This window comes from Lonchura striata, chromosome 2 (assembly GCF_050655825.1).
Source record: "Lonchura striata isolate lonStrDom1 chromosome 2, ASM5065582v1, whole genome shotgun sequence".
Classification (NCBI taxonomy): Eukaryota; Metazoa; Chordata; class Aves; order Passeriformes; family Estrildidae; genus Lonchura; species Lonchura striata.
The window spans coordinates 139904855-139924013 of record NC_140704.1 but is presented as its reverse complement, the minus strand read 5'-3'; the positions used below and the strand labels follow the sequence as shown (position 1 = coordinate 139924013).

The following is a 19159-nucleotide window of genomic DNA, read 5'->3' as shown; positions in this document are numbered from 1 at the left end:
CTCATTAGTATAGTGAGAATTCAAAACACTTTAATCTGAATGAACACTAAATTTTAGCCCAAATCAAAATCACATAGATATACAGTCATGGTTTTATGTGAAAGAAAAAAAAAAAAAGCAGAATTTGATTTTTTTTATTTGATGTACTATTTTAGTTTATTGTTTTGTTTTATGTGATTATATAAATTCTGAAATTTGAAAAGGCTCAATTACTTACAAGTAGAAACTAATGAATATTTGGACACATTAAATACACATAAATAGTTTCTCTATCAGTTGAAGCACATAATGTTCACTATTTTCATGCAACAGTTTTTTGGATAATTCACCACTTTTGCAATTGGCTATATATTAATAATTTGGACATAGCCTTGAGGGAGGCAGAAGTGACATGTGGGCAAACAGAGAAAACTTCAAAATTAGTGTCACAGCATCAGGATACCATAACAGCATGACACAGCTAAAATACAATGAATGCCAAATCTCATATCTGAACTCATATCTTTTTGTAACACATAAAAATTTACAGTAATATGGATAAAAATACGTCTTACTAAATATGATTATTAAATACATATATTTTATGTAACAATATTTTTATTTAATTCTCATGCATGCATATATTTCTGAACTGAAACTAAATTTTAATTGCTTAAAGACAGGCTTGAAAATATTGAAAGAAAAATAGCCATCTTACCAAACAAAAAGAACTGTACTGCAAATATAGATTGTGTGAAAAAGAAGATGAAGACACAAAACTCCTAAAGGAGAAATCAATATTATTGATACTATAATAAATGGAATGGCAACACGATCCCATTAACAGACAAATTTCCAACAACTTACTACCTAGGAAGTTTATTAATATCAATATTCTCCAAACTTGATTTTTTGAACATCATTTTCTTGTGATGAATGAGGCAGCTTTTGCTGAGTCTAAGAAAGTTTTTTATTTAATAAAAGAGGAAGAAATACGAAAAGAGGCATAATAAAATAATATAGAGGTTAAATTACCTGGAGACACTGAGGTATATGCATCATAACATTGCCTTCTAGATACAGGAAAAGTCGAAAGAAACAGACTCTATAAGGAATAATTCTTTAAAAGATATCAGCACTGAACGTATACTTTCAGTGGATAAAAATTAGTCTGAAGCAGACCAAATCAATATTATTTTAATTAGTAAGAAGATACTAATCTCAAAAATGAGATAGATAAGTGTAGAAGAAAGAAAAAGAAGAAAAAAAAAATTCTGTGTATTGAACCCAATTTGCTGGCCATTTTTCTGCAGCAAAATTTTCACTGATTCCAGCAATTGTTTTGATATAATGAGAATTGCAGCCTATTCTAATATCCAAGACAGTGACATGAGAAATAACGAAAGCTGCAACTCCAAGCTCACAGAGTACAAGAAGGGAGATATGAAGCCTTTCCACTTTCAAATTGCTGTTTTCATTCCTTTGCTGGGACAGCTTGCTTGCTCTTTTCTAATCTGCTGTTTTCAGACATAATTAGAATCTACTTTTGTTTAATTAAAAACATGTAAAAAGATACACAGAAATGTAATTCAATATATTCAGTCTCATCTGCTTTAAGTAATTCTCAATTAAAATAGTTGGCTCTGATATCCAATTTTAAGCTTTATGTCTTCAGTAGATATTGTGATTTACCCTTGTGTTCATTCTTTGCTGTATTCTTCTGAAGCTGAAACATAAAAACTAGTTTATTAGTCTAACTGAACATTTTATCACCAGACATTTCTGTCAAAGCAAATGTTTTTCATGGTTTAGTGATTTCAAGTTTACTAATGCTTATGAGTCATTTAAACCCCAATTGAAACTTGGAAAAAAGTACAATCATAACTCAATATTTGAAAGATGTTTTGATATGCTGCATAAAAAAAATAAAACATTTAAAACATGCAGGCTGCATACAACCCGTGTAACAATGAATCTGCTTAATTTTTTCCATTATCTCAGACTTCTTTTCTTGAATATGCATTTTCATAGAAGACTCTGAAAACTTTGCCAAAAGCCCCCTTCACACCAATTATTCAAAAGGCATCTTTACTGTTTATGTCATCTGGAAGAGAAGTCAAATGTCCACTAAGTTGACAGTATCATTACCTAGTTAACTGTGACACAAAAGTGTAATTGGGAGAGGTCTCTTAAGCTCAGAAAAATCATGGTATATCCCTACTTTTCCAGCAATTACAAAAAGCCTTCGAAGCATAGATGGCTCTCTTTAGATAGCATTTCATATTTGCTTTCCCTGAAAGTAAACCCTAAATAAAACTAACAGAGCAATGGCATCCTGGTAGACTAATTGAATGAAAAATCTCCTGTTCTCTGATAATGATAGCTAGCTGGGAGCCATGCTAGAGCACGGCTATCTTTTAAGTCTTCTTTTTCCAAGATCAATATTGCTGCTTTTTAACACTTACTTTTAATTATCAGAGAAGGAAAAAAACTTGTTCCAATTCAACAGCAGAGGTCCCCTCTTAGTCATTCTTCTCAAGGCCAAAGAGGCCCAGCTCCCTCAGCCTTTCCTTACAGGAGGGATGCTCCAGTCCCCTGATGATCTTTGTCACCCTCCACTGGACCCGCTCCAGGGGTTCCACGTCTCCTGTGCTGAGGGGTGCAGTCCCAGACACAGCATTCCAGGTGCAGCCTCACTATTGCTGGTCCTACTGGAAGAGCTCATGGAAGGTGTCTCAGTTACAGTGGAATACAGTCATGACAGATGTAATCTGAACAGTTCAATTCAGTGAAATGGTGGGTGCCAAGACTCATTTTTCTCTACTGATTAGCATTGTCCTCTATGGCAAAATTAGAAGTTATATATCTGGCCTGACATACCTACACAGGTGTACTCTGATGAAAGATAACTTAGGCACTATTTTATGCTAGTCACATGCTCTGATTTATTTTTATAGCTTGATTAGTCGTTCTCTATTAATTGAATTATTAACAATTTAAAACCTCTTAAAATTTTTACTGTCAGGTTTACAGTAGACAGGTAAATACATTTTATGTATGCAATATTTAAGCTTTCAAAGATCATAATTTTGGTAGTTTACAGGGAGGAGAATACTAACACTATTTCAAACATTAGCATTGAAACACTGTTGTATAAATGTTGCTAATCAGCCACCTAATTCTTTGGGAGTTTCACCATTTACTCAGTAAGTTCAGCATTGCTTCCAAGGACTTTGTGCACAAATATAGAATTCTGTGCTGCATCCATGACCTGTAATCTCTGGCTTATTTTTGTATTCTTTTTCTGCTAACTTCATTGATATCTGCAATAAATAGGCATAGACAAGGTGCAAACAGATATGATGCAAAATTTTCAAATAATGCTTTTGTACCCAAAACATCTTTAACCATCTCTTCAGGTTGTATGAAGCTTTGTTTAGTAATATTGCCATCATCAGATAAGAATAACAGGAAATATTTTTTAAGGATTTATGGAACAAAACTACAGTGGAAAAGTGTAACTTGATAGAGACAGAACAAATTAACATACCTGAAATATGTTTGTGCATGAACAAACTGGTCATGGAAAAATATCAATGGATATTTAGCAATTGAAGATAAGTAACACACTAAATTGGTACCTTTCCCAACTGTTAATTCCCTGTGAGTGACAAAATTTAGCCAGTGGTTTCTCATGAATATACAGGCAAAAGGAAAAGTGATGTCATAATGGCAAGTTTATCATTATTAATCTGTCAATGATAAATATTTTTTCTTCACACTTTTTGTAGAAAAGACAAGTGATATAAATATTATTTCTCATGAATATACAGACAAAAGGAAAAGTGATGTCATAATGGCAAGTTTATTATTATTAATCTGTCAATTATAAATATCTTTTCTTCACATTTTTTGTAGAAAAGATAAGTGATATAAATATTGCCCAAGGTTTGGTCAGAAATGTTTCTTGTCACAAAATCAGATACATTTCAAAATCTTGTCAATCAGGTTGAAACCTAATGGGCTTTACATCAACCAGCTCCATGTGGATATCTTAGATAATTTAGGCAGCTTTAAATGTTACTGGATGTGTCTTCCTGGGAAACTGATCTGAGTCCTTGCTGTCTGACAATTTATCACTTAATTTTAAACTTTAGCCCTTTCCAATATTTTGTTACCTTTTTAAAAGGATGTGCTTCTTGTTCAAACATTAATGCTGTTCAGAGTCTCTTTCCTAATTGAATTGCTTTTTGTCTCAGCTTTGGAGGCAGCTAACAAAGCTCAGCTGGAGGTTAAGGTCAACCTCATCACTTGTCATTCCTCTATTTTACGGATGTTGAATTCTATTAAAGGGACCTTCTCTTGTCTACTCCCTCTAAAAGAAAAGGAAAACTGTCAAATCAATCTTTACTTGAAGCAAGTTCGAGGGGATTATTGTATTATTTCCTAATTTCTAAACTCCTCCTCCAACCTCCACCCCTCCCCCTCCAATGTAGAAACATACTCAGATATGGGTGTAAAAGCTGAAGAAAAAAGTGACAGACCTGGATGTTCTAAGTGTTTCCAACCCATCTTCCTCTGTGTAAAACTAGTCCTCCTTCCTATTGTACAGTGGCTTTAAAATCTTTTGTTAGAGAAGCTCTGAAGAAATGATTTCATTCTTGAAGTGTTCATTTTAACATATTGACTTCTTTATTGAAAAAACTTTTGCTGCTAAAGTGCTTGAATATCTAAAAAACAGATCATACTTATCTTGTAATTAAATTAAAGTTTAACAATATTAAATATTAATAGAGAGCTTGTATTTTTATTTTGTATAATTTTCTCCCATTTTAAAAAAATGTGTTTCTTTCTGTAAAATTACTTAATTGGAAGTAAAGCACAGAAACATACAGTTCTACAATAAGACCAGCAATGCCTAATGAATCTGGTAATATAAATCTCTCTGTTAATAGATGAAAAACCTCTTTAGTTGTAACAAGCCTTTAAAAATGAGATAAACTTGCTAAAATAACTTATTATAGAAAACATAATAAAAATAATATGTTGTGCTTAATGCTAGTAAAGCCTTCCTATCTCAAAGCAAATTAATAAAACCTATTCTGCTCAGCAATAAGGTCAGAAAAATAGATATCTCCAATTTGCTGTCAACATTGCAACCTTAGACAACAAACTGCTGAACAGCCAGGAATATAATATTGGAATATTTATGTTTCGTGTAAGCAAATTCTGCAACACTATGTTCTTGGTATAAATTTTTTGTAGAAATAACAAGTACATGGCAGTACCTCAAATTCTGGTGTAAGAAAATAATTTTGCAGAACATTACAATAAAGAAGGAACTCGATACATACTGTAAAATATTTGTCAAAAATATCTGGTGTTCTGCTTACTGCATCTCACAGGGTATCACTGTGCTGAGCCCTTTTGGTGGTACCCCAGTCTGACCAAGGACACTATGGAAGTGTAAGCTGTGGACACTGAATGTCATTGTTCACATCACTAGAAAATGGCAGCTGGTTGTGCGCTGGGCTTGAGTGCCACTTATCCTCAGTAAGTTCTCCAAGGAGACCAAGCTGTGTGGTGCAGCTGACAGGCTGGAGGGAAGGGATGCCATCCAGAGGGACCTGGAGAGCCTTAAGAGATGGGCCCATGGGGTCACCTGGTTGCAGCCTTCCAGTAGGTGAAGTGAACCTACAACAAAGCTTAAGAGCAAGGGCAGGTAGTGATAGGATGAGGTGAAATAGCTTTAAATTGAAAGATGGTAGGTTTAGACTAGATTTTAGGAATAAATTCTTTACTGTGCAGTTAGTGAGACACTAGAACAGGTTGCTCAGAGATGTTTTGGATGTCCCATTCCTGGAAGAGTCCAAAGTCAAGCTGGATGGGACTTAGAACAACCTGCTCTACCCGAAGGTGTCTTTTCCCATGGCAAAGGCCTGGAATTAGATGATCTTTAAAGCCTCTTCCAAACTAAAACACTCTGTGATTCTATGATAAGCTCTGTCCCAGCTTGCAGTGAATGTCTGTTACTTTCGGTCTAGACTTAAGGGTAACATAATTGCTCAATGAAAACATGTAAATTTTCTCTGATGTGATGCAGTCATCATGTTATGTATTGCTCAGTAAATAAATGTTTTTTTGATAGTAAGTTTAATCATCTGCTCTGATGTCTTTGATTAAAAGAGTCTATCAGTAATTCAGTGTGAAAAAAAATCAATATATTTTGTCATCCTAGTGTAACTGATTCACCTAAACACAAAAGAAATGTCTGAATTTATTTACCTTAAGAAGGGGAGCACATAGTCAAAGAACAGTGACTCATGCAGTTTTCCCCATCTCCATTCCCCTCCTCCAATGCAGTTTCTTTACTGACTTTAATGAAATGCATCTGCACTCCTTCTTTCACTAGCCTTTCTTTCAATCACCCTTCCTTTCAAATGCCCTTTCTTTCAATAACCTCATTACTTTCTTTTTTCAAATTTTAGAACATTTTCAGAGTTTATAATCTCCTTGTAAGCTTTTTACAAACAATAATGGATTTTTATACCTGGGATTTTTTTCCAAATTAACTATTTTTTAAATTGTATATTTAAAAAATAAGGAATTTGATCTGTAAGAGGATGCCAAATAACAAACAAATAAAACCAAAAGGAAAGTGATTAACAGCACCAGGATTTATGCTACTTAAATTTTATCTTTCACTGAAAGACAATCAAGTAATTATATTACAGTTCTATAGTTCCCACACTCTTAACATATTCTTTTTTATCTAGACCTCTACAATGTCTACCATACAGTTTTCCAACTGTGACTAAAGTTTAATTACTACTGCAAAATTCCTGCTGAGTTTGTAATGTTAATCTTGAAGAGTTTAGTTTTATTTGTTAAATTCACTAACACTTCGTCTTTATGAGTGTCAAAGACCCCCTACAAGAAGTGGGAAGGGAATATTAACAAGAATCTTGAAACATACTTTACCATACCTAATGACCTCAGGTATCTCAGTCTGTGATGTGGGAAAAAAAAAAATGAAAACCTGTCTACTCATTATATTACAAAATATCACAACAGCCACCAATTTACATTCATTGATTACTCAGAGTCACAATTTTAAAGCACTGTGTTTGTCTCAATTTTAATGTTTTTAATTACTTTGTAAATCTACACTGAATTCAGCACATTGTTTGGGATATTCGCAAGTTTATCAGAATTATCTATAGCTTGTGGGCATCTGTGTTCTTTAATCAGCAGATTAGATCTCTAGTGACCAAAACCACTTTTGGCAGCTAAAAGGAAGAATTCTCTGGTGGACTGTGGTTGTTTTTAAATAAGTGAAACACTGCTAGCCTTTGGTATGTTCTAAACAGGTCACAAAAGTACAAATGTTTCCTTGCCAGATTTCCAATTAGACTGCAACCTGAACACACAGCAGTGTAAACCAGATTTGCTAAATAAAACCAACATATCACCATGTAGGTGGCTTGTGACAGACAATATGCACCTGCTCATACTAATCAGGGCTCTCTTCCCACAAACATGCAATAAATCTGTGGCTACTCATCATTCACAGTGTGTCCATGAATAAAAAAAATAAACATTTAGCTGATTACTTATTACTTTCAGCAAAAATCAAATATTTTTAAGCTTTATAATGTAAAAAATAAAGCTTTTGAAAAAGATAAGACATTTTCTTAAAATTAAACTCTGAAATTCTTTTTCTAAATAGCAATTTTAAATTAATTTTCTTGGACCACTATTAACATGGTATGATAGTATTTTGCTACATTCATTTTTTGCACTTGCATATTCCTTGTTAAGTAAGGTGTAAGCAGTTTAATATCTTCTGGATACTCAATTTACACTAAATATTTAGTTCAAGTATGAGAACCTTGCAAGTTGAAGACTGATGACATGTATTTCGAATGGAAACTCTGGAGATATCGAACTGTTTCTCACCTGTCGTTTCTCCTAAAAGAAGACCGAAGTAAATCCAACTAATTTTCAGATTTCTGTGTGATTTGATTGAAGATCTTTCTTCATATCAGCTTTCTTGCCCTTCTTCTCCATAGTTAGTGTCTTCTGCTAGCTTATCTGAATCTATGGGGTTTTCCCCATTCCCACACATCTGCCTCTTCATACGTCACACTTCATTTGGTCACTTCATTTTTGGTACCTTTCTAGATTCCAGCTAAGCCCAGTATTTTGTAATTTTCTCATCTGGACTTGGATCACAGAATCAGTAAGGCTGAAAGGGACCACTGGAGGTCATCTAACCCAACCTCCCTGCTCAAGCAGGGTTCCCTAGATCATTTCACTCAGAATTGTGTCTGGATTGTTTTCAAATAGCTCCAGAGAAGGAAACTTCACAACCTCCTTAGGCAGCCTGTTTCAGTAGTTTGTCATCTGTAAATCATAATGAATTTCAAATCCTGCATGTCTCAGTACACCCAGTGATTTTTTCTATGGCAGCTGGAGAACATTGGAGAACTACTCATAATTAATATAAATACACACATATTTCACTTCAAGATATTTTTCAGTTTTATTCTTTGTCTTTTCATTTGTTCAGGTAATTACTTCAGCTGAAGTCTATTACAGGCAGTTTATAGCATGTTCTGTGACCTTTGATTTAGCAAAAAGCTTCTGAGGTTTGCTGTTATTTCTGATGGTCCTCAGTTGTGCCTAAATTAATATCAAATAGTCATGGCTTGGTTTATTAGAGAAACATTGACAGTCAGACTGAGTCCTAGCAGTTTATTTCAAAGCATGCTGTGATTTATTGAAGACATTGCCTAACTTAAGGAGAGACATGCCCCTATAACCTGTTTATATAATTTTCTTTTTGCAGTCACTGCTGATGGATCAGCAGGACATGACAGCAAAGGCAGTTATTTGTCTCAGCTGCCTACAGTTTTGTCCTTTCTTTAGCACAGTGATGGCAAGTTCTACCATAGGTTTGTTTTTCTTTTATTCTCCAATTCTCCAAAAACACATTCAATTCACATCAAGGCTTTAAATGGGGTAATATTCCCCTTAAATCAATTGTCAATAAACATAATTTCTGGAAGAGCACTAGCGATATTTTCAATGCTACATGCATTATGAGTGGTAATATGTAGTTTTCCATATATTAGTTTTCATTAGAACCTGAACAACAATGAATTGAGGTGCAAGTTAAACTGACACAGTTCACAGTAAAATTATACGTTTGGCTATGTAGAGTTCCTTTATGTGCAAATAGTTAAGGCACAAACTGAGAGTATAGCAGGATATGGAATCCTGTGATACCATAGAGTTTTCCCCACCTAGGCTGATAGAGAAGGCTTAACCCATGGTGATCTACAGCACTACTGCCAATCTTCATCAGATTGCCTCCCCCATTGGCCAGTTGATACTGCCCACCCCAATTATTCATCCCTACAGGTTGCTGCCCTTTGCCCACCCCTGTGCCAATGACTGCGTCCCTGTCATGGTTGCTGACTCCATTCTTAACTCCTGCAGATCACATGGTTTTTTATGTATTGATTCTGGTCCCTTTGGTCTGATGGATGCCATAAAACCTTGCTGGAATATATAATGCAAAGATCCTTCCTGTTTTTCCTCCACTGAGCTCTCTGTGCTGTGTGCAATGTGCATGGACTTGAAATGGCTGTTCTTGTGGCCTTACTCTGAGTGGCCTTCGAAGGAGATATTTCAAAGAAGGTTGCAGCAATTCTACCACCCTACCATGCTGCAACAGTAGAACTGTATTCACTATACTGTCTATCTGTTAAATTCCTAGTACCCAAATGAATTGTCTCAGACATCATATTGTACAGTATTTGGAAGGCATTTCATTATTTTTCTCATTTGAGGCTGTTTTAATTTAAATATTTATTTTAAATATTCATCAATCTAGTGAAAGAGAATGTAAATGGTGCTAATATCACACTCTCGGTTTTTTTTCTAAGATTTGAGTTTTGAGTTTTTTCCCTACATCAAAAACTTGAATGGGGGGTTTTAGATGACTATTCTACATCTACAATCTGACAGGTATTTATCAGAGGAAACTTTCTGATACATGTACAGAATTTTTAAACTGGGATAACAGGTCTCCAGATAAGGCCATAGGGAGGTGAGCTATATCAGCACACACCATCCAGATTACCCACTGCATATGAAAACACTGGGCTTATTATGAATGCATGACACAGTCATTCTGCCATTAGTAGGTCTGATGCTTCTCAAAAGTGCCAGATGTCCGACACATTCCCAAAAGACTGCACACATGCACAGCCAACTTGCAAAAAGTATGTTTTCCTAGTTCAGTATTTCCTTAAGAATTTCCTTCAATGTACTTGCCTTAAAATCTGTTTCATCTTTTATACAGAGAAAGTCTTTGGCAGTATCTGCTGCAATGCAAGTTTAAGTACTTCATACAACATGAATCAGTATCAACAGGAAAATCTGTGAAAACCACCTATCTAGAAATCAAAGGGATTCATGACAAGTTTGATATTCATGAAAGCATAGCAAAGAACTATATCTAGGACTTCTACAGCCTAGGATATTTCTATACATATTTAATTTATATAAAAGTCTTGTTAACTGGGCCATTCTTTTTAACCATTAAAAGATATTACAAAGGAAATTATGTGACACAGAATCTGTAAATAACTTGTGATTTACTAAACACACTTTTTTTTTCTAGAAAATATTCCAAAAATACTTTATAGATATATAAAACTGTGAGTTTTTGGTAGGAAATTATACTCTTTGAAAGTTTGAGAGATATATACCAAATTTCTTGTAACTAATAAAAAAATCTTCCTCAATCTCAGGGAAATTCTGTTGCTTGATCTGTAATAAAATGCTGGACCCTGGAGCTGCCTTCTCTATATACTGTTGCTTCATAGGTAGCCTGTAGATGGAAAGTACAGATTTGTCTCAGCAAAAGTGACATATTTTATTGCACTTACACATGCAATATATGGGTCCTTAAAAAGTGTGCTCCATTAGTATCTGTCCCTGCGCCCTAATGCAGGTACCAAGCCAGACCAGTCTTTTGTGTAATTCAGATCTTGTCATCCTCTGCAGACATTGGGAACCTGGGCACAGTGCTACTCTGCAAGATCACTATTAATATATGCTTTAATTCACAAGCATTTACAGGAATAAATGTAAATATTTTTTAGTATTTTTAAATCTTTGAAATTTTAAAAATACTACTGAACTTCAGTTTTGAAAGCTCTACTTAAACTTCTACATCTTGAAGGATTTCTGAATCTTTACAGAATCTTATGTGTCTGTAATTTTTGCCTCATGTAAGAAAATTGTGAAATTACATGGCAATTTCCCAGACCACAGATCAGAACAGTAGCACAGTAGAGCAGAACTATACTAATATTTGAAGAGAACAAAAAGCTAAAGAGAGGCGCAGTAAATTAAACTAAATAACAAATTATAATTGATTTCTTGTTTCCTGAAAAAAATCTTCCAAAATTTCAAATAACAGTAATTTTCTATACAACTGTTCTCACTACAGTTTATAAAACTGATAGCTAGTTGTATTTATGGGTCTTGGCTGAATATAATTAACTCAGCTAAGGAACATTTTGATTAAATTAATCATAAAAAAAAATTTATTTTATAACACTCTGGCATCTGAAAATCATCACATTTTTAATTAATACATTTTGTTGCTTCTACTTGCAAATGCTGAATTATGTCACAATTGAATTTTAGCTCTTCAGTTAGTATTATACACAATATTGATAATGTAGCAAATTCAGATAACACCTACTTATAAAATACAGTTATATACCAATTTCTTTGTGAAGGTTGTACATCTTTCCCTAAGACAACAAATGCTCTCACTCTTATGTTACATAAACCAGAGAAATGAGAAATGAAACACTGGATTTAAAACAGCTTTAGGACAAAAGATCCTGAGGTACTTGAGAGTTGAAAGCAGAAACTCTCACAACCACATTGTGGCGCATCATTTTGACAGTTCAAACATAACAGACATGTTCCAGTTTTTCAAGCCCTTGAACCAAAACGAAGAGGAATTCAGTGGTCTGTAGGCATCCATTTGCTACTCATGCACATGAAGGACAAAAATAAGGATGGACCACAAAACTGAGAGGGAACTTCTGTCCTTAAACTGAGCTTTGGGCTGCAGATGGAGTATGTTGTCCCTTGAGAATTCCTTCTGTTAACCATGGGCTTCACCTGCAATGCCTGAGGGTGTCTCCCCTTGCCCCCAGCTGCGGTGGGAGGAAATTTTATGTCTCTCAGATGCCAGCAATGGGCAGCTGACTTGGATGCTCCTGAGCATCAAAAATGGTGTTGGAGTTTGTGGGTAACCAAGTCAAGTTTCATCAGTTAGCACAGGTTTGTCAATATATGCAAAGTAAATTTTCCAGGAACCAGTTCATGGGGGTTCTGGTCTTTTTTCCTTGATTTAATTATGTTCTGAACTAGAAATTAATCTCAACAATCTGGACCTCTACTGAAGGATTAAAGAGTACATAGAAGTTTTTTGTTTCATTTAGTAGTTCCTTATGCCCTCAGAGCTGCCTGGAAGTGGGAAGAGGTCAACTGAACATGGTCAGTCAAACATGTCCAAATTTTATGTGTTATCAAAATCAGTAGATTGCTGTTGCTGACACTGAGGTTCTATTTTTTTTTTTTTTTTTTTTTTTTATTTCAGAGAATAAAAAGTCTGAATTGTGCATCTTTAAATGAAAACTTTTCCTCCTCTCTATTCCATAGCAAGGAGGTAACAAAAAAGAAAGAAATTGGTCATACTGTCAGAAAACCTGCATTTCATATATAGAGCAATCCTGAGCACAGCTAAGTCAAGCACATTTGTCTTTCCATTTTTTTCCCTTGCTCTCCAGCTCCAGGGAAATACTGTCAAGTTCACAAGAGTTAAATGGCCACCAAACCATAATGTGGCTTATCAATCTCAGTGACAGCACTGCAAGGGATCAAGAATGTTTCATGCTTAGTGCCACAACATCTTCAAAATCAATGTGCATGTCTGAAGAGACAGATTTAGAGTCAAGTCAGGAGAGTACTGAAATTCCTTTATGGATGTACATGAAGCATATACACATTATAGGTTTCCTTCCATTAAATTTCATTAGAATCATGTAACTCTAAAGAAATATTTTAGAATGAGAGATTTTACATTATTTTCTTACATTCTCACAGATACTTTAAGGTAGGTTTATACTCTTTTTGCTTGCCTTTGGATTAATTGCTATGCAACTTTCAAAATCAAGGTTATGCTATAAAAAAAGAGCAAAGTAATCACAAATATCTTTAATAGGCACATCTCTGTTAAAAGCCAATATACAATTTAAAATATTTTATTTATGATTTGTTTTTTCTTTCATTACAATTTTTATTATTTTTGTTTATTTTTATAAATATGTTGAATGTATGTCTACATATATATATATATATATATATATATATATATATATATACACACATGTATATGTATGCAAGTATTTTCCTTTCACAGAATCACAGAATGTGTCAGGTTGGAAAGGACCACGGTGGCCTGTCTGTTCCAACCTCCCTGCTCAAGCAGGGTCATCCCAGAGCACATGGCACAGGACTGCATCCAGAGGGATCTTGAATATTTCCAGTGAGGGAGATTCTAAAGCCGCTCTTGGCAAACTGTTCCAGTGCATGGACACTGCACATTAAAGAAGTTCTTTCTCATGTTCAGGTGGAACTTCCTGGGCATTGGTTTCTGCACATTGCTTCTTGTCCTATTGCTTGGCTCCACTAAGAAGAGCCTGGATCTATCCTTGGACATCCTTCCTTCAGATATTTATAGACATTGATGAGATCCCTTCTCCAAAGTCTCAAGACTGAACAGTCCCAGCTGCCTCAGCCTGTCCTCATAAGAGAGATTCTCCAGACTCTTGACCAGCTTAGTAGCTCTCTGCTGGACCTGGTCCAGAATCTCCAGGTCTCTTTTTTTCACTGAGGAGCCCAAAACTGGATGTGCCACACCATGGCTGAGTAGAGGGGCAGGATCACCTGCCTCAGCCTGTTTTGACCTTCTTGGCCACACAGGCACACTGCTGGGCTCGTGGTCAGTTTGTTTTCCACCAGGATCCCCAGGTCCTTCTCCACAGAGCCACATCCCAGCAGGTCAGCCCTGAGACTGTACTGGTCCACATTCCAACTGAAGTTGCTCCTCCCCAGGTGCAGGACCCTGCACTTGCCTTTATTGATTTTCACACAGTTTTTCTCTGTGATCGCTCCAGCCTATCAAGGGCTGCACATCCTGGGATATTAGCCACTTCTCCCACTGATGACTCACATATCATCAGTGAACTTGCTGAGTAGGCATCTGCCCCTTCATCCAAGGCATTGATGGGTCATTTCCATTATGAATTAGCAATTCACTTGCTAACTTGAAGTGAAATCCAGGTTAGCTTCAGATGATGAAAATCTCCAGTGTAAGTTCCCCTTCTTGTAATTCAAGAAGGATTAAAAATATTTCCAACAGCAGATGAATGAGTGTACTGTTAATATACATATTTAAAATTAAAGATTTATGCTAGGGGACTATAGCTGATTTTTTTTATACATGAAGACTTCATATATAGGTTGTACTTTTTAAGCCTATGATAGTTTGAAAAATAGGTTTGATTTCTTTTATAACAATATACCACATTTTATTTTTAGCCTCACAGCATCTCAATGTATAAAACAGAAAGAAAATGTTTGTTCTTTCACAATCAGTCTTTTGTTCTTTGTCAAAGCGTTACAAAAAATATTCCTTTTGTTTTCACCCAATTCAAAAGAAACCAATTAATAAGAAAACAATTAATTCCATAGATTATGTAGTATGGAATGATAAATTTTAGGATCATAGAATCGTAGAATATCCTGAGATGAAAGAGACCCATAAGGATAATAAGTCCAAATCTTTGCTTCTCACAAGACTATCTAAAACTAAACCACGCAACTAAGAGCATCATCTAAATGCTCCTCAGTCACTGAATTTCTTGTTTGGCATCTAATCCTCTAAACATTTTAGATTCGGTCAAATATCCTGGATTATCTGTTCCTGTCTTCATTTTGTTCTACTTAAAACTTCCCTAAGATTTAAAAATTAAGCTTTAATATGCATTTTCTATATGAACTATACATAATGCATCAAGTCATTAGGCACTTAAATCTAAATTAAACTGCTACATGTGATGGTTGTATGGAACTTTCTTTGTACAGGTAGGTAGCTGTAGCAATTAAGATCTCCCAGAGAATGTGTGCTGCTGTAAACATGCAAATTCACTCATGCATCTGAGCAATGTGGGCAGAGGAGTGCTGTTTGGCTAAAGGTATCCAAGGATATAGTTCTGCCTTTGGACCTAATCTGCTGTATTTAACTGTAGGAAGGGGGATTTCTACTCTGCCTTTCTTTTGCCACATCTTTTTGCAAACTCTTGAGACTGCTCTTTTCACAAGTGCTTTTACAATGAGTTGGATGCAGGGAAGCAAACAAGAAAGCCAAGGAGGTGGGGGAAATGAGCCAGCCAGCATCTGTCAGACATCCACATTTAGTTTACATAAGGCATTATAAGAAACCACATAAATTAATGAAACAGAAAGAAATTCCAACACAGCCATCACAGGAAAAACAAAGAAACAACCAGTACAGTGAGAATATATCCCAAAAATATAAATATCAGAAAAAGTCTAGAAAAATGGCTCTTGGGAGTGACAGCTTTTTGAAAGCACTTTTATTATATGCAGACAAATTGTTCTGTGGTTCATTTCTCCAGAGCTTAGATAAAGAGGATTTTGCATTTTCCTTTACAACTAGTCAGCTGCATCAAAGAAAAATATAACCAATTATCACTTTCTTCACTTAGCTGAAACAAATATGTACCCAAAACTCCTGAGAAACTTAACTGCTTTCTTAAACATATGCAAAAGTTGTTGCTAGTGAGATGAATGAATTTAGAATATGCACAATAGATTTTTCACTTATTTTTATTCATCATTTCATGTTAATTTTTTTTAAATACCAGTCTTATCCATTCTTTTCTTTTTTCCTTTTTGCTGTTTTCTGTTTGTTTGCATTTTGTTTTGTGGTTTTTTAGTTTTCTTTGGTTCTTGGTCAAGCATAGATAGAATCATAAAATCATACAATCATAGAATGTTAAGGGGTTGAAACACACTTTAAATATCTAGTCCCAAACCTCCCTGCCATGGGCAGGAACACTTCTCACTAGACCAGGCTGCTCAAGGTCTTATTCAGCCTGGCTCTGATCATTCCCAGGGTTGGAGCATTCACACCCTTCCTCAGCAACCTATTACACTGTCTAACCCTCTTCCTATTATCTAAACTATATTTCCTCTCTTTCAATTTTTACTCATTACTCCTTGTCTTATCACTACAGTTCCTAACAAAAAGTCCTTCTCAGGCTCCTCTGATGCCCCCCTTCAGATTCTGGAAAGTTGCTATGAGGTCTCCACACAGCCTTTACTTCTCCAGGCTGAGTTCCTCAACTTTCTCAGCCTGTCTTCCTAGGATAGGTGCTCCAGTTCTCTGATCATCTTCATGGCACTCCTCTGGACTTGTTCCAACAGTTGTATATAATTCTTATGTTGGGAAAGGCACTTCACCACCTTTGTTTCCCTCCTTTAGATGCTCTCTAAAAGATTAATTTTTTTCTTATATTGTGGTGCCCATATCTGCCCCAGCACTCAAGGTGAGGCTGCCCCAGTGCAGAGCAGAGAAGGACGATTGCCTGGCTGGCAATGCCTGATGCTCCCCAGGGCAATGTTGGCTCTCCTGCTTACCAGGGAACTGCTGCCTCATGTTCAATTTGCCATCAATCAAGATCCCCAGTCCCTTTCCATGGCACTGCTTTCCAGCATCTCATTCTGTCCACACATCTCAGAATGTCCATGCATCCCAGGTTGCCCCATCCCAGGTGAAGAATCCGGCACTTTCCCTTGCTGAATTTCATGTGCTTGGTGGTTGTCCAGGCCTCTAACTTGTCTCTCTACAGGACCTCTCTGCCTTTGAGGGAGCCAGCAGCTTCTCACAGCATTCTGTCATGTGTGAACTGGCTCAGTATCCCTTCCAGCCCCAGGTCTATGAAAATGTTGAAGATCTCAGGGCCCAAGATGAAGCCCTACAGAATTCCACTGGTTACAGGTCACCAGTGTGATATCACCTCATTCACTGTAACCCTTTTGTGCCTCACATTCGAGGCAGCTGTTCACTCATCACATGTTTATCCAGCTGTGTGCTGGACACTTTGTCCAGAAGGAGACTGTGAGAGACAGTGTTGAAAGCTTTATGAAATTCAAAAAAGATGACATTAACTGGCTTCCCTTGATCAAGTATGTGGGTTTTATAAACAGGATTTTCCCCTCATGAAGCCCTGCTGGCTGTGACCATCGACTGCATTGTGTTTTAGGTGTTTTTCAATACCTCCCAGAGGTATTATCTTTTCCGTAACTTTGTCAGGCACTGAAATGAGACTGACAATCTTGTAGTTTCCAGGGTCCTTTTCCTGACCTTCTTGAAAACTGGGACAAGATTTGCCAGCTTTTAGTCAGCTGGGAATTCTCCAGGTTCCCAAGGCTGCTTCTTCCAGGTGGGGTCTCACAAGACCAGAGCAGAGGAATCACTTCCTTCGTCCTGCTGGCCACACTCCTTTTGATGCAGCCCAGGATCCTCTTGGCTCTCTGGGCTTCAAGCACATACTGCTGATTCATGTTGAGTTTTTCATTAATGCTCACCCCAAGTCTTCTCCACATGGAGAAAGACTATTATGCCTTTATTATGCCATGTAAATAATTTTCTTCAAGAGATATTTCAATTTTTATATTTTTATTATATTTTCATTATAAAATTCTAAATATTTTCTACTGTCTTATACTTAATCTATAAGACATTTGAATTTTAATTTGAGTTTATTCATAATGTTATTCATAATTTAATAGCAAACATAGTCAGTTTGATCCTAACATATATTTGTTCCAGATTGCAACTGAATTTAAAGTTCACAATGATATTCTTAAAATGAGGAAGACATCCCCAAGGTTGTTCAAATTTAAACAATAAAGTGTATGTTGTCATGAAATTATTGTGTGTTTGTATACGTGTTTGCTGTCAAGGTTAAAGTTTTAGCTTCGGTTCTCTTTGTAATTGCATTATTCTATTCTATTGACTGAAGATTGTGATAACTGAAAAAAACCCTAGAACCCAAATGTCATTCAGTGTTGCATGCAATCCAGAGAAACCACAGAAATTTAACAAATACCTGTCCAAACCCGTTTTGATAAGTACCAACGTCAAGGTTGGTTGGTATGGAACACAGTATAATATGTGTTTGTTTGGTCAAGCTTTCAACTCATATCTGGCTACATTAAAGTCTATAGTGACAGCATAGTCCAAAGTAAGTGAAAACCTTTCCAATTTCTTAAATAAATATAAGTAGTTCTGTTTTTTAAGATTTTGATACAATTTGCTTAAATGTAAACAAATTTTTTATATGAAGGGATTTAATATCTGAAGATGGGCATGCTAGGTGTTGATCCCAATTCAGCCTCACTAAAAGTCTACAAATACCACTAGTATAAAAGATTTCCTTTAAAAAGGAATCAAGCATTACAACAATCAAAATAAATATCAAATTCTAATTACATAGCAGAAATACATCAAAACAAGGCTTCGGCTAGCAGACCAACATAAGTTAACATAATTTTGCCACTTTTAAAAAAGCATATATTGACTTACTTTTCAAAAATCAGAATATTATTAGAAAACATATTTTTTATCAAGATCACAGAAATGACACTGGAGCAGATAGACGCTACATTAAACAATATATACAAATTGAACAGTAACTTTAAAACACCTGAAACTTTAGATTCACAGTAAAAACCAGAATAATGGGATAATTCCAGAGAAGTTCACTTCTGTAAATTAAATCAGAAGACCACATTTTCATCTCAAGTTCTTTACATACTGAAGAAAGTCCCCAAAATTCATAAAAATAGAGCTTAGGCAGCTGTCAACCAACCCAAAGCAAACTTAGGTCAGGTAAAATTTATGATTGGAAGTCTGTTGATTATTGCAGAATTGTAGCTAAGCTATTGGCAAACTGCAGGCAATAATTGACTAATTTTCATAGAAAGATTA

The 19159-nt window shown here is 35.6% G+C and overlaps 1 long non-coding RNA gene across 1 annotated transcript in view; it reads right to left on the bottom strand.

Moving 5' to 3' along the window:
• LOC146768451 (uncharacterized) overlaps window positions 1–19159 on the bottom strand; it is a 29153-nt gene that overhangs the window by 1673 nt on the left and 8321 nt on the right. The gene's annotated exons all lie outside the window — the stretch shown is intronic.